We start from the raw sequence: 17,167 nt of genomic DNA, 5'->3' as shown, positions 1-17,167 counted from the left end.
ATTTATATTCTTTTGAATTGTTAAAGTATGTTGTAGGAACATTAATATGGTCTATCTTGTGAATGTTCCAGGTGAGCTTGAGAAGAATGTGCGTTCTGCTATTGTTGGATGAAGTATTCCAGAAACATCAACTAGATCCAGTTGATTAATGGTGTTGTTCAGTTTAACTACATAATTACTGGTTTTCTGCCTGCTGGATCTATCAATTATGGAAAGAGGGATGTTGAAAACTCTAATAGTGGATTTGTCTATTTCTCCTTGACTTCTATCAGTTTTGCCTCATGTATTTTGATATTCTCTTGTTAGGTGCATATATGTTAAGGATTGTAATGTAATTTTGGGGAATTGACCCCTTTATCATTATGTACTGGCCCTCTTTATCCTGATAATTTTCTTTTTCTGTAGTCTCCTTTGTCTGTAATTGATATTGCTACTTCACTTTCCTTTTGATTAGTGTTAGCATGGTGTATTTTTCTCCATCACTTTATTTTTAATACATCTATGGATTTATATTAAAAGTGGGTTTCTTATAAACAACATATAGTTGAGTCTTGTTTTGTAATCCAATCTGAAAGTCCCTGTCTTTCAGTTGGTGTATTTAAACAATTCACATTTAAAGTGAATACTAATATAGTATTAATATCTACCATGTCTGTAACTGTTTTATACTTGTTGCACTTGTTCTTTATTTTAAATCTCCTCCTCTATTTCTGCCTGGGCTCTGACTGTCAAAAGTGTTTCTCAACCATTTTTTTTCTCCTCCTAAGTGAGACAAGAAGGCTAGAGGAGGCTATATTTTGCTAATTGCTTTTCTTCCAGGAAGATAAGACTCTTGTAAAATCCTTTTGCCCGCAGTGTAGCTCTTTGTTATGGAGGATACTCTGGGCATAAATGGTTATATTTCCTCTTCTCTTACTAGAAACAGAAGGATTTTTCTTGGTTCTTTACTATGAAAATCTAGTGGGGTTCCTGGAGATAAAATCCATGAAAATGTAAGGGTTCTTCTAGGCTGGGTCACAGGAATTTCTTACTCTTAAGGTAATCCACACTCAGCTGCCAGAAATTTGTCAAAATTACTATTTAAGTGTTCCTACAAGTTTATGGCTCTAGCAGCTTCTGCTGTAGTTCAGGATGTCTTGGCTGTGATTTTCTGTATTCACCTGTCTCTCTAGATTTCAGGGTGGCAGTTTACCCTGTGACCTTGATTCTGTGATGGTTCTAAGAAAAGTTATTGATTTTCAGTTTGTTCAGCTTTTTTCATGTTGGAAGGATGAGGGTGATGAGTTTCAAGCCCCACCTATTGGAGCTGAAGGTGGATGAGCTCAGATCTTTAGCAATATCTTTGAGATCATTTCTTCTTACACTTTTATCTTTTACTTTAAGCTGTGTATTCTTTCAAACAAAATCAGTGATACCACCAATCATGTGTAAATCGACTTTGCAGTCAGAGAGAAATAGTACATTGTAATTCCTTTTTTGTTTTTCAAACTAAACTCCAGACTTTATTTGAATTTCACTAGTTTATCCATTAGTGTCTTGTTTGTTTGTTTCAGGATCTAATGAAGGATACCAAATTACATTTAGATGTTATGTCTTAGTCTCTTATGATCTGTGACAATTTTTCACAAGTTTTACATAAAGGAGTATGTTGTGGTGTCTGTTGCTTGTTCAGATTATTTAAAAGTTATTAATTTATTTAAATAGTTAATATATGTACATGGTAAACTATTAAAAACATAAAACTATACACAGTGAAAACAATCTTCTCTCATCTCTTTCTTTAATCCCTAAGTTTCTTTTTTTGAAATAATTTTTGCTACCAGTTTATTATACATTTTAAAAAAGATATTTTCTGGATATACAATATACATGTTCCTTTTATTCCTCTTCAAAAATTGATAGCCATCTCTAAATACAGTTCTACTCTTTTGTTTTGTGTCATCTGACTTTACTTTTTGGTGTTACCCAGCAAAATAGGAATATTGAGGATCATACAGAGTGAAGTAAGTCAGAAAGAGAAAAACAAATACAGTATGCTAACACATATATACGGAATCTAAGAAAAAAAAAAAAAAAGGTCATGAAGAACCTAGTGGCAAGATGGGAATAAAGACACAGACCTACTAGAGAATGGACTTGAGGATATGGGGAGGGGGAAGGGTAAGATGTGACAAAGTGAGAGAGTGGCATGGACATATAAACACTACCAAACATAAAATAGATAGCTAGTGGGAAGCAACCGCATAGCACAGGGAGATCAGCTTGGTGCTTTGTGACCACCTAGAGGGGTGGGATAGGGAGGGTGGGAGGGAGGGAGACACAAGAGGGAAGAGATATGGGGAGATATGTATATGTATAACTGATTCACTTTGTTATAAAGCAGAAACTAACACACCATTGTAAAGCAATTATACTCCAATAAAGATGTTAAAAAAAAAAGATGCTATCACTGCTTCCTACTTAATCACTGCACTCTTATAAATAGCTTCTAGAGCTTGGATGTTAAAGCTACTTAATTCATTCAATTCAGAGTGGTTCATTAGTATTATTTCCACTGGAGTAACATTTAGCTCTTTCCATGAGTTTGATAACCAAGAGCAGGTACAAACAAGAAGTTTCCCTGAAATTTTTGTAACTTCTGCAGTCTCCTTTAAGAGTTTCTCTACTTCTTGTCTTTGGTTGTGAAACCATAATTATCACAGTTGATTTCACCTCATTTGACCATAGATATAAATCATTTTTAAACTGATTTAATTTTTGTCTCCAATCCTTTAGCCATAGTTTCTCCATTCCTGCGTTCTGTATATTGATTTTTTTTAGCTCAACTAGATTTCAAGCAAATGTTTTTATTGTTATTGTTGATTTTTGTTTTATGAAGGGTCATGTTCATGCATTTCTTATGTGTTTGAGGCTATCTTTCTGCTGTTTTTATAATTGCAACATTACTTGGATTTATATTACATTTTTAAATTATATGCTCATCCTCAGAATATGTAGACATTGATTCCTGTCTTCTGGCCTTAAATACTTCTTCTGGAACTTCACTGGGCTAGAGCTTGGTACTGATTATTTTGAGCAATATTTTCCCCAACAACATGGCAGTTGTTGGGAAAAACTTTCAATTGACAGATTTGAGTCTTTGTTTCAGGAACGTTTTCTTCCCTTTTATTTTAGAATACTTTATCTCTTCTATTTGTTTTGTTTCTTCTGTATACTAGTAACTTCTTCAGTCATGTTTTCCATACCTATCATCTTTTCTAAAATCATTGTTATAATTTTTTCTTACATTTGGTTTTATTTGATTTTCTCTGGATTTTTCCATTGCCTATTATTCAATATTCATTTGTATTTGTTATTTTACTCTAATGTATCTCTATTTTTATTTTTTCAAAGCTTAAAACTGTGCCTATTGATTTTTCATTCAATAAATATTACTGAGTGAATCTGATTAAAATAGATTCAGGAACAGAGATTTATGTATAAAAGACTATTTAAAGTGCTTTGAGGAAAAATGACTAAAAAATGATCTCTGATCTTCCAGATGGGGAGATAAACCACAGGCAGTATGGCCTTTGCATTCAGAGGTAAGGTACAACTTGAAAAGACAGTAAAGATCATATTTTCAATTATCCATTCCATCTTTTTTGTTTGATGTTATTAGTTTTTAACCACATATGTAATGAAAATATATACTGTTCTTATAAAGGTATATTTATTCACTTATTTTTAATGTAATTAATTACTTTAATGTAATTTTATATTTTAGTTTTCTTTTTAGTTTGATCTCACCGTATTCTCCATCCACATCCCCAATCCTAGAAACTCATGTTAAAAACATATTATGTGCTTATGATTATTTTTCCCATGCATCTATATGCATGTAGAAGATTTGTATCATTGTTTTACAAAAATGGGATATTTCAGTTTCTGAATTATGTTCTTTTTTCTCAGTAGTATCTCATGGAGTGTTCTCTAAATCAATTAATCTAGTTATAATTCATTCTTTCAATGGCTACAAAATATTTCATGGTATGGATATAAAGTAATTTATTCAACCACTTCCAAATGGTTAACATTTACTTTATACCCAGTTGTTTTTCCCACTTGAAAAAGCTGCATTATTGTTCTTACTTACCCTAATTTTAAATAATTTATTAGTATGGAATACATTCACAGGAATGAATTTGCTGGGTCAAAGGGTCTTTGAATTCTTAATTTTACTAGATGTTGTCAGACTGCTTTTGAGAGAGGTAATAACAATTCATATTTTCTTCAATAATATGGGAGTATGCACTCTCCACATTCCACACAATATATACTAACACTTTTTAACATTTTAGTCAGGCTAATATGTGCAAATGTTTCTTGTTAGTACTTAATTTTTTTTTTTCTGATTAATGAGATACTCAGACATCTCGTCTTTTTTTTTGGTTTTTGGCCACTTGAATTTGCTCTTCTGTTTTGCCTCATTGTATCGTTTACCCACTTATCTATTGTGGGTGTTTTATTTATTTCTTTGGTCCTATTTTTGTAATTTGTATGAACATTTTTTATATTATAGACCTTAATCTTTTCAATGAGCACTCTGTATTATAAACATTTGTCTCCAAAAACAGCTGCCTATCTTTTGCTTTGCTTACACTGTCTTTTGCTGTCCCAACTTGAATTTTATCTATTATAAGAGATCTACATAGAAAAATAACTTCTGTTTTCTGTTTTGGTTAAGAATATATCCCTCATTCCTTTTATTGTACAGACACCTAAATCTTCTTTTAGGATATTTTTCTTTTTTTTTATATGTATATTATTATTTAATGATGTAACTTACAATCTTGGCAATGGGATAGATTTTCATCAAAGAATTACACAATAAAATATAAAATTTCGGTCATGATATAATTGATTGAGTTGATTTCTGATGAATGAACTGGAGTTGACTAAGAAAAGAGAGGAAAGAACATTTCATGCAGAAGGAACACCTATATGTAAATGTCTTATTATGGAGGCAAATTTCATATAGAGAAATGGGTAAGAACCAAAATATACAGGTCCTTGTAAATCACAAAATTGAGTCTCACCTTAATCATAAGAGTATGGGAAGCTAAGGAAAAGACTTAAGTGGTGGTGGTAGTGGTGGTCATGGTGAGAGAGAGGAAGAGTGGAGGGGGGAGAATTAAACTTGCATTTCACGTAGATAACTTTGGTTCCAGTGTGGAAAATGGATTAGATGTACAATAGGGAATATAGATAGACAGTAGGTAGTTGCTGATGAGTGATGATGGCAGTTGGCCTAGAGTGGTGATGGTGGAGAAGATGAAAAGTGAGCTTTTAAGAGATATTATAGAAGTAAATACATTGCTGTTGATATGTTAAATATAGAAGATTGAGCAGGCACAGGAGAGGTAGCAGGGCTCCTGTGCCATTCGGTGATTGTTGGGCCATTCTGGTAGTCCATTTGGGTTTGCTGATGAAGAATTTAGCAATGTTTGTTATGTGACATTTTTTAGCAGTGATTAGCTACTTCAATGTCGATTTAGAGAAGGTGGTCAACTAGAGTCATTTAGGGTGAGTTTTTTCAGATGAATGTGATGAAGAGACAAAGGAACTGAGGCAGTAGATACTAATGGCAAAACTTTTTGAAATGAAATAACATGAAATCTAAGTTGGTGAAGGATAATAAAAGTATAGAAAACAATGGGCAGGGGTTGTGATCACATTTTGTGATTTTATGATTAACTTGAGAGGATATACTATAAAATTTTACATTTTAATCATAACTCATATTATCTAGTCTCCTCATTTTTGACTGATCAATGGGATTTATTTATTTTTTATTGGGTTATAATTAACATACAATATTATATTAGTTTCAGGTGCATAACACAGTGATTCAATATTTTTACACATTAGGAAATGACCACCACAATAAGACCAATTACCATCTATTATCATACAAAGTTGTACAATATTATTGACTATATTCCCTCTGTGTACATTACATCCTCATGATTTATCTATTTTGTTGTTGTAATTTTGTACCTCTTAATCTCCTTTACCTATTTTGTCCGTCCCCCAACCCTCTTCCCTCTGGCAACCACTGGTTTGTTCTCTGTGTCTCTGAGTCTGTTTCTGTTTTGTTTCACTTGTTTGTTTTGTTTTTTAGATTCCACATATAAGTGAAATTATATGGTATTTGTTTTTCTCTTCTGACTTATATCACTTATCATAATCCTATCCAGGTCCATCCATGTTGCTACAAACAGCAAGAGTTCTTTCTTTCTAATGGCTGAATAATATTCCATTATATATATATCACATCTTCTTTATCTATTCACCTACTGATTGGCACTTAGGCTGTTTCCATATCTTGGCTATGGTAAATAGTGCTGCAGTGGACATAGGAGTACACATATTTTTATGAATTAGTGTTTTCATTTTCTTCATATATATAACCAGAAGTGGAATTCCTAAATTGTATGGTAGTACTATTTTTAGTTTTTTGAGGAACCTCCATAATGTTTTCCATAGTGTCTGGACCAATTTAAATTCCCACCAACAGTGCACGAGAGTCCTTTCTGGGGCATCCTTGCCAACACAGGTTGTTTCTCATCTTTTCAATAATAAGCCATTCTGATAGGCAGGAAGTAGTATCTCATTGTGCTTTTGATTTGCATTTCTCTGATGATTAGTGATGTTGAATACTTTTTCACGTGACTGTTGGTTATCTGTACATCTTCTCTGGAAAAGTGTCTCTTTAGGTCCTCTGACCATTTTTCAACTGGATTGTTTTTCTTTGACCTTCAGTTGTATGAGTTCTTTATATATTTTGAATATCAAAATCTTGATATTAGAAAACTCTTCTTCAATTCAGTAGATTGCCTTTTAATTTTGTTGATGGTTTTCTTCCCTGTGGAAAACTTTTTAGTTTGATGTGGTCCCATCTGTTTATTTTTGCTTTTGTTGCCCTTGCCTGAGAAGACAGATCCAAAAAACATTGAAAAGACCAGTGTCAAAGAGCATACTGCCTATGTTTTCTTCTACGAGTTTTATGGTTTCAGGTCTTACATTTAAGCCCTTAATTCATTCTGAGTTAATTTTTGTATATGGTGTGAGAAAGTGGTTCAGTTTTATTCTTTTGCACATAGCTGTCCAGTTTTCCCAACTTCATTTAAAACTATCTTTTCCTCATTGTACATTCTTGCTTCCTTTGTCATAGATTAATTGACCATATGAATATGCATTTATTTCTGGACTCTCTATTCTGTTCCATTGATTTATGTGCCTGCTTTTCTGTCAGTTCTATACTGTTCTGATTACTATGGTTTGGAGTAAAATTTCAAGTCTGGGAGCACAATATCTCCAGCTTTGTCCTTCTTTCTCAAGATTACTTTGCTATTCATGGTATTTTGCAGTTCCATACAAATTTTAGAATTTTTTGTTCTATTGCTGTACAAAATCCCATTGTAATTTTGATAGGTATTGCATTGAATCTGTAGATTGCTTTGGGTAGTATGGGCATTTTAGCAATATTGAGAAATATTCCAATTCATGACCATGGTATATCTTTCCATTTACTTGTGTCATCTTCAATTTCTTTCCTCAGTATCTTATAGTTTTCAGAGTAAAGGTCTTTCACATACTTGGTAAAATTTATTCCTAAGTATTGTATTCTTTTTGCTGTAACTGTAAGTGGTATTTTGTTCTTTATTTCTCTTTCTAATAGTTTGTTATTAGTAGATAGAAATGCACTTATTACTTTTGTATCCTGCAATTTTACTGAATTCATTTGTTAATTATAATAGTTTTTGTGATGGAGATTTTGAGGTTTTCTACATATAGTATAATGTCATCTACAAATCGTGACAGTTTTACTTCTTCCTTTCTCATTTGGATGCCTTTTATTTATTTTTCTTGACTAATTGCTATGGCTATGACTTCCAATACTATGTTGAATAAAAGCTGTGAGAGTGTTCATCCTTGTCTTATTCCTGATCTTAGATGAAAAGCTTTTAGCTTTTCACCATTGAGTATGATGTTAGCTGTGGGTTTGTCATATATAGTCTTTATCATGTTGAGGTATGTTTCCTTTGTAAGAAGTTTGTTGAGAGTTTTTTTTATCATAAATGGAAATGGAATTCTCTAAATGCTTTTTCTGCATCTGTTGACATGATCATATGGTTTTTAGTCTTCATTTTGTTAAGGTGGTGTAACATATTAATTGATTTATTGTTGTTAACTATCCTTGTATCCCTAGAATGAATCCTACTTGATCATGGTGTAAGATCTTTTTAATGTATTATTTTATCTGGCTTGCTAGTATTAAAAAAAATTTTGTTTTCATCTATGTTCATCAGGGATATTGTGATATTGTGTGTGTGTGTGTGTGTTTTCCTTGTCTAGTTTTGTTATCAGGGTAATTTTGACTTCATAAAATGAGTTTGGAAGTGTTCCATCCTCTTCAATTATTGGAATAATTTGAGAAGGATAAATATTAGCTCTTTTTTGAATGTTTTGTAGAATTCACCTATGAGGTCATTTGGACCTGGACATTTTTTGGGGGGAGTTTTTAAGTTACTGATTCAATATCATTACCAAGTAATCCACTGTTCAGATTCTCTATTTCTTCATGATTTAATCTTGGATAATTCTATGATTTCTCCTAGGTTGTGTAATTTGTTTGTGTATCACAGTATCCTCTTATGACTCTTGTATTTCTGTGGTGTTGGTTGTAATTTCTCCTCTTTCATTTCTGGGTTTATTTACTTCAGCTCTCTCTCTCTTTTTTCCTTGATGAGTTGGGCTAATGGTTTGCTGAGATTTAAAAAATATTTTTAAAGAAGCAGCTCTTAGTTTCATTGATCTTTTCTATTCTTTTTTTGTCTCTATTTTGTTTATTTATCTTTTTATTATTTCCTTCCTTCTGCCAATTTTGGGCTTTTGTTCTTTTTCTAGCTTTTACATTTAGATTGTTCATTTGAGACTATTTCTTACTTCTCGAGGTAGGCCTGTATTACTATGAACTTCTTAGAACTGCTTTTGCTCTGTCCCATACATTTCAGACAGTTATGTTTCCATTTCTTTTTGTCTCAGGGTACTTTTTGATTTCCTCTTTGATTTCTTTGTTGACCCACTGGTTGTATAGAAGCATGTTGTTTAGCCTCCAGTGTTTATTTTTTCCCAGTTTTTTTTCCTTGTCGTAGATATATAGTTTCATACAATTGTGGTCTGAAAAGATGCTTGATATGATTTCAATATTAAATTTATTGAGACTTGTTTTGTGTCCTAACATATTACCTATCCTGGAGAATAATCTCTGTGCACTTGAAAATAATGTGTATTTTGTTGCTTTTGGATGTAATGTTCTATGTATATCTATTATGTCCATTTGATCTGATGTGTCATTTAAGGCCAGTGTTTCTTATTGATTTTCTGTCTGGGTCATCTATTCATTGAGGTAAATGGGTTATTAAATTCCTACTATTATTGTGTTGCTATCTATTTCTTCCTTAAATTCTGTTATATATTCAGGTGCTCTTATGTTGGGTGCATAAAGGTTTACAAATGCAATGTCCTCTTGTTGGATTGACCCCTTTATCATTATGTACTGCCCTTCCTTGTCTTTGTTATGGTCATTGTTTTAAACTCTATTTTCTCTGTTATAAATATTGTTACCCCAGGATTTTTCCTTCCATTTGCATGGGATATCTTTTTCCATCTTTTCATTTTTAGTCTATGTGTATCTTCAAATATGAAGCAAGTTACTTGTAGGAAGTATATATATGGGTCTAATTTTCTTATCCATTCAGCTGCTGTATGCCTTTTAATTGGAGCATTTACATTTACATTTAAAGTAACTTTTGATAGGTATGTATTTATTGCCATTAAAAAAAATTGTCTTCTGGTTGTTTTTCTCTTTCTTTGTTCCTGCCTTCTTCTCTTGGTTTCCCTTGTGGTTTGATGGATTCCTTTTGTGTTATGTTTGGATTGTTTTCCTTTTTTTGTGTGTGCACCTGTTGTAAGTTTTCGGTTACCATGAGGTTCATATATATCAATCTGTATGTATAGCTGTCTACTTTAAGTTGATAGTCGCCTGAGTTTGAAGGCATTTTAAAAGTCCTGAATTTTTACTCCCCCTCCACCATTTTATGTTTTTTCATGTCATTTTATATCCTTTTATTTTGTGTATCCCTTAACTACTTTCTGTAGTTATAGTTGATTGTACTACTTTTTTCTTTTAACCTTTATATTAGCTTTTTAAATGGCTAGTCCACTGCCTTTATGAAGTATTGCCCTTTATCAGGAGATTTCACTTTCATATATTTTCTTATTTCTAGTTGTGGCCTTTTCTTTTTCACTTAAAGAATGCCCTTTAACATTTTTTTGTAAGGCCAGTTTAGTGGTGATAAATTCCTTTACTTTTTGCTTGTCTGGGAAACTCTTTATCTCTTCTTCAATTCTGAATGATAACCTTGCCAGATAGAGTATTCTAGGTTGTAAGTTTTCTTCCTTTTAGCATATAAAGTATATCCTGCCACTCCTTCTGGCTTGTAAAGTTTCAGTTGAAAAATCAGCAGATACTTCTGTGGGATTTCCTTCGTTTGTGATCAGTTGTTTTTCTTTATTGCTACCTTTAAGATTCTCTCTTTATTTTTAACATTTGTCATTTTAATTATAATATGTCTTGGTGTGTATCTCTTTGGATTCATCTTGTTTGGAACTCTCTGTGCTTCCTGTATCTGGATTTTTATTTTTTTTTCCCAGGTTAGGAAAGTTTTCAGCCATTATTTCTTCAAGTAAGTTTTCTGTGTCTTTCTCTCTCTCTTCTCCTTTTGGGACACCTATAATGAAAATGTTAGTATGCTTGATGTTGTCTCAGAGGTCTCTTAACTTTTCTCATTTTTTACAATTCTTTCTTCTTTTTGCTGTTCTGATTGGGTAATTTCTAATTGTCTCTCTTCCATATCACTTATACATTCTTCTTTATCATCTAGTCTGCTGTTGATTCCCTGAAGTGTATTTTTTATTTCAGTTATTTGTTCTTCAGTTCTGATTTGTTCTTTCTTATATTTTCTAGGTCTTTGTTGAAGTTCTCACTGAGTTCCTCCTTTCTTCTCCCAAGCCTGGAAAGCATTCTTATGACTACTTCTTTGAACTCTTTATCAGGTAAACTACTTATATCTTTCATTAGTGCTTTTTTTTCCTGAGGTTTTATTTTGTTCTTTCATTTAAAACTTATTTCTCTATCTCCTTATTTTGTTAGACTTAGAGATTTTATTTCTATGAATTAGGTAAAACAGTTACATCTCCTGGTCTTGAAGGAGTGGTCTTGTGTGGGAACATCCCCTGTGTAGATTACTTAGGCAGACCAGCTGGAGCTGAAGAAGTTGTGGGCCAGGGGCTGACCCTAGGGAGCACTGTGCCTGAGGCCACCTTGGCAGGGTGGCTGGGGTTGGAGCAGGCCCTGGCCAGTCACTGGTCTGAGAATGCCTTGGTGGGTGGCTGGAGCTGGAATAGGTGCAAGCTTGGGGGAGTGATGGTGGGGACTCAAACAATGGTGCTCAGCAGCACCTTAGAACCTGGAGAGGGCTCCAACAGTTCCCTGCACATTTGGTGGAAGCTCTAAGGCTAGTAAATAAGTTTTCTTTCTGTATATTTTAGATGCTCTTTACACTGCTGTTTTTCTCACTGTGTCCCAGGGTGGGAAAACCTGCATTTGGGCTCCTCAGCAGTATTCCTCCTTACTGAAGTTCACCATATCAGGGAGTTCCCATGGATACCATATCCATCTTTTATACCCAGTTCTGTGTGGTCCTTCTATTGTTCAGTCAGCCATTGGGTCATCTTCAAGAGGAATTGCTTTATATGTAGGTGTAGATTCAGTGTGTCCATGGGAGGAAATGAGCTCCAGGACTTCCTATGCCACCATCTTTGGGATTTATTCTTAAACACTTGCCTGGTATTCCTTCTAAATTTGATCTCTGATGTTGTATGGATTCTTAATAATGCTACTAGGGATTTTTAGCCTAATCTCCCAGAGATTCTGATTCAGCAGATCTTAGGTTATGGTAATTTTTAGGAATTTCTCTAGCAAGCAGTTTTTAAAAGCATACCATCCTTTTCATGGTCCTGTAGAAATTTAAGTACTAGTCTCTCTAGATAAGAATACTGACGTTAAGAGAGCATGACCATCCCTAGATGTATAGAGGCAGAGAGACAGTGGTGGTGGGGATGGTATTCCGATTCTTTTGGGAAAGGTGCCCTTTCTCCATTGGAAAGAACCAAGATGCTCCACGTACTTTTTAAAAATATACACTGCAACTTTATTTCAATGGCACGAAGTTAGTGTGTAGGAAATTTAAATAAAACAGTACAGTAAAAATAGCAGAGAATCAAAAAATCTAAAAAGGAAGTACACCTAAAGCATGAGAATTCAACATTCATTAGTGTTTCATCTTCAGTTTTGATTGACACTTGATGCTTTCAAATTTTGAAACTAACTTTGAGGTCACAATGACTATTCTGAAGAGATTTCAGCAACAGCACTGAGATTTGTCTGTTCAGTTGGTTTGCAATTGATTTGTTAGCCATTTACATAGTGTATAGTACACATTTGTCACAGGTCAGATTACAGTGTTGAAGGAAAAAGGTACCTTCCTGTAATTAGAAAGGATCCCCTAGGTACTTTTATAAAAACAAACAAACAAACAAACAAAAACAAAAAAAAACTTGTCGCAAAAAAACCTGTATGGGGTGAGCTGTAGAAAAGAGGCATACAAAACTTCTAAGCCATTTGCAAGAGTTATTTTGCTACTGAAGGAACACAAAGGTGTGCTTTCATATCTTTATAGATAGAGGTACTGGGTGCTAACCTTCTATCTTCCCTATGACTTTGCTAGGGTAAATGTTTAGTTTTTCATGGAATTATCTACTTGCTTCCCTTTTGTATCAGTTCCATTCTGCATCATGTGGGACATTTAATATTTCCCACTTCACATCTTCCTCCCTTGGTAGATTGATCTAGTGAACTGTGAAATAAAGAGAATCTTTGCATTTTATGGTTCTAACTTTTAAGATCTAAATATTCCATGAATTTGATTCTGGAGTCCGAAGAAAATTGGTTAAACCAAGCCTGAGTAAACCTTGAGGTAGTTAAGATCAAGAATCTTAAGTTACTACCACAATCCTGCTTCAGTTAAAAACTGAGAACTCTTCACAACACCCAGAAGCTGGGGCAAGATGAGGGTTTTGAGAGCTCTTTTATAAGAAAGAGGTTAGGATCAGCATTTATTATGTGAATTATGTCAGAGTAATTTTGTAAATGCCAGACCCTCATAGCAATGCTAGTGTTAAAGAAAATTACATAAATAAATTAACATATATAGGCTGCAAGACTAGAAGGTTAATAGGGCTCCTAAATCTCCTTTAATATGTACCTTATCACATTTCATTCCTAATGCTTGCTCATTAATCAGGCTCAGGTAGAAGCTGAGGTGGAAGCTGCACTGTTAAAAGCTTGCTCATGCTTGCAAAAATTAACAACTCTCTTTTAGGTTCAGAAGTTTCTAAAAACCCATTTAATGTGTATGAGTAAAGAGTTGTTATTACCTTCATTTGCTAACTTGGAACTTTAATCAGTGCCAGATATAAAGATTTATTTTACACACCTAGCTTCTCATGCAGGGAAGATTAGACAAAAATCTTCGAATTAATTAGGAAGTCCTGTTTTACTCCTCTGTTTAATTTGCTCCTAATTTTTTGGTCCCATCAACAAAGTTCTGCAACCTTTAGTTCTGTGAATGTTAGCCACTGCAGAATCATCAATAAAACAAATTCACCATTTCAATATTTCACTCCAAAAAGGTCAATATTTTCTCTCAAGGAAAAAAAGTGCACACTGATGACAATAATTAGAAAGACAGAGTAGAAAAAGAGTGGTTGAGAAGAAACTGTTATTAGGCCCCAAGTCTGATTTAAGTGCTGTGGGTAGCATTTTACTCTCAGCTCATTTCAAGACCCTGCTGGAGAATTGTACAAGATGTTGTTAAAAGGTGGTAGTTAAAAGTATCAGGTCATTAGGATTTTATGTCAGTGCTGCTCTGAGAGGAAAGCATTTTTTTCTCCAAGTCTGAAGTGTTGTTTTGGCCCATTGTCAGATGGAAAACAGATGTCTTGTAGGTGAGATGCTTGTTGCACTATATCACCTAGTGGAAGATGGTGCTTCATTCTACCTAGGGGAATAGAGAATTGTATGTCTCGAATTTAACCATCTATGGTTGACTTTTTTCTTTTTTCTTTTTTTTGTATACAGTTTATTGTACACCAGCTGCTTATTCAGGACATAGGGTTCACTGAGTGCAGCATCAAGTAACTAAAATTCATATGCTTGCTTTGCTTTAGTAGTACAAAATCTTAAATATGTAGCAATATGCTATTTATGCATTTAGGCAATTGATACCTGACATGTAACAATTACTGTTTGTTATGAATACCAACTAAAAATTCATTCATTTGAAAATTTTGTATTTTCATAATCCTTTGTATTTTAGGCAATGTCTTTCCTGTGTTTTCTCCCAACATTGTTAAGAGTCAGGGATGACTCTTTCATTACAATTCTTGAGTCTTTCTTGAAGTTTCTTTAAATTTTTGGATAGTGAAAAACATTCAACCCAGTGCAGATGGCCATAAAACCATTGTTTGAAAATATGCTATAACAGTGTGCTCATTATGTTACCATGAATTTTAGCTTAAAAATGTATACCTTTTTTTTTTAACTCAAGAAAAACTTAGGATTTCTGCAATATACAATTTATTTTGCAGCCTAAGAAAACTGATGATTAGGAATTTCTTCTAATGACCATCATGCTTAAAGTGAAGTAAAGCAAATACCAATTCACTTTATTTCTCATCCTTAGCTGGAATCTTTCTGCAGATTTTAAATTGGGATGGTGAATACACCAGATGGAACCTAGTAACAGTACTTGGCAAAGAAGTAATGAACTGACAGAAGTCAACACACTTTCAATGTAATAATAACATCTTCAATTTACTTCTTTCTGTGACGCTTGAGTGCTAGGACTAATGACAGCATGTGTAATAAATATGAAAGAATTCAGCAATTTTTAAAATCTTTATTAACTCAAACAATCCATTTTGCATTTTTCTTTAATTCTGTGGCATATTTAAATTTATTTCAAATATTTTGAACTAAGACAAAGTATTGATTATTTTTTTCTAGCATTTTTCACATTTATGAAGTCTAATAAGCCATGTTTGATTAAAACAAAAAATCCTGGTTCCTGTACTTGGAAAACTTATCATATTTCAGTTCATCAATGAACTGTAGCTCATAGTGATTTGTCAGAATATGTCAACTTGAATACCTCCAAAAGATTTCTCAAGAAACAGTATTATCCTTCAACAAGTGAAAAATAAGTATCAATTGAATTGGAGGCTTAAAAAAAATTACAACAGGATTATTCTCCTCAAAATTCATGTATTATTTATGGAAATAGTTCATTTCCATTAACTATGGAAATAGTTGTCTTTGTTAATTTTCCACTGGAGAATTAATTTTATATAATTAATAAAATTAATTAACTTTGGAGAAATAATTTTATATAATTCCTATAGTGAGAATTGCCATCTAAGAATAGTTGCCTTTTGTAAATAAATTTAGATTTCTACAAATACCTCATAATTTGAATATATATTTTTACTGACTTGAGTAACTTACCCAAAATCCAGTGTATGCTTTTGAGTGCTGGGGAGTGACAGTGGTAGCAAAAGCTTACCATAAAATTCTACCTGTAAATTGGAAGACATAAACATGTTGGAAAAAAGTCTTAATGATTTAACAGTTTTAGATAGAAGATGGTAAAGAACATTTTTATAATATTGACTTATTGACAAGTTGGAGAGCTTGGGAACTTTGTAATAAAAAATAGTCATTCCATACAGAATGTAGATTGCTAGCTTGAAAGACAATGGGGATTTAATGGTGCAATTGCATTTACATTTCTCAAGTGTTGAACACTTTAATTTCCACTTTTAAAAAGTTAATTCCAAAAAAACCCACTTTGCTCTGAAATTGGTATGCTGGTTTCTTTGACTATGAATGATATATTTGTCATTAGTTATTTAAAGATAGGAAAGAGCCCAATTTTATGACTTTCTAGAATATATTATTATAAACTTAAATATTATTACTGGAGGTTTCCTATCCAAGAGCAAGATGATAATTTTTAAAGATGCTAAATAAACATTGATACCTTATAACAATTTTGGGTTTGTTCCAATTATAAAATGAAGAGCATTCTGTTTATAGGGTAAAGTTGGAAAATTAAATTCATCCACCCTTATCTAGGAATTAAAGACATCATAAAAGACTCAGAAAAAATGTTGTACTTGTGCATTTGTATTAATGATTAATTATAATAGAAGAAATAATTGTCCTGCTTTTTAGGTTTCCACACTTGAAATATTTTGCAAAGGCAATTACTGATGATTCTTGCAATACTGCTACTGGTTCAAAAAATTCACTAACAAATATCCATTGCTTATTTGACAGTGTATTAAAGAGACAACAGGTGTGTCACTGTACACCATCAGAAAAATTGATTATCCTTCCACTGCCTTGCACCTCAGTTGTCTTTTATAATTTATGTCACCTCAGCTTACAGCACCATCTTGAGTACTCCCTTTCTCGAGCTATATTCATTTTATCATTTGCTTCCAACAAACCTGCTTGATATATAGATTTTTGCTATAAAAATCGATCTTGTAATACATGTTTGCCATATGTAAGTTTCCAACTGCTTTGCAGCTATCGATTGCCAGTCCTTAAGAACTTACTACTTACTTTAGCAACAACATCACAGGTTTGCTTAAAATCCCAAATAGCCTTTCATATCTAGAAAAAGACTTTGCAATATTTTTATTTTCATTATAAAACAGGGTTTAGTATTCATTCAGAATATACTCAAGCCCATTTATATTTCTCCTGCCAGAAACCATGAATCCAATCTATTGTGCTGTTCCTTTTCCCTGGTGTACTTCTCTTCAATATGTATCAACCTATAATATACAACAAATGCAATCATCCTGAACACATAGAGTCTGATTAGATAGTTGTCGTACCTACATACAGTTTGATTCTCACAGAGGAATT

Source organism: Balaenoptera acutorostrata, chromosome 3 (genome assembly GCF_949987535.1).
Source record: "Balaenoptera acutorostrata chromosome 3, mBalAcu1.1, whole genome shotgun sequence".
NCBI lineage: Eukaryota > Metazoa > Chordata > Mammalia > Artiodactyla > Balaenopteridae > Balaenoptera > Balaenoptera acutorostrata.
Note: the sequence above shows the minus strand (reverse complement) of the source record.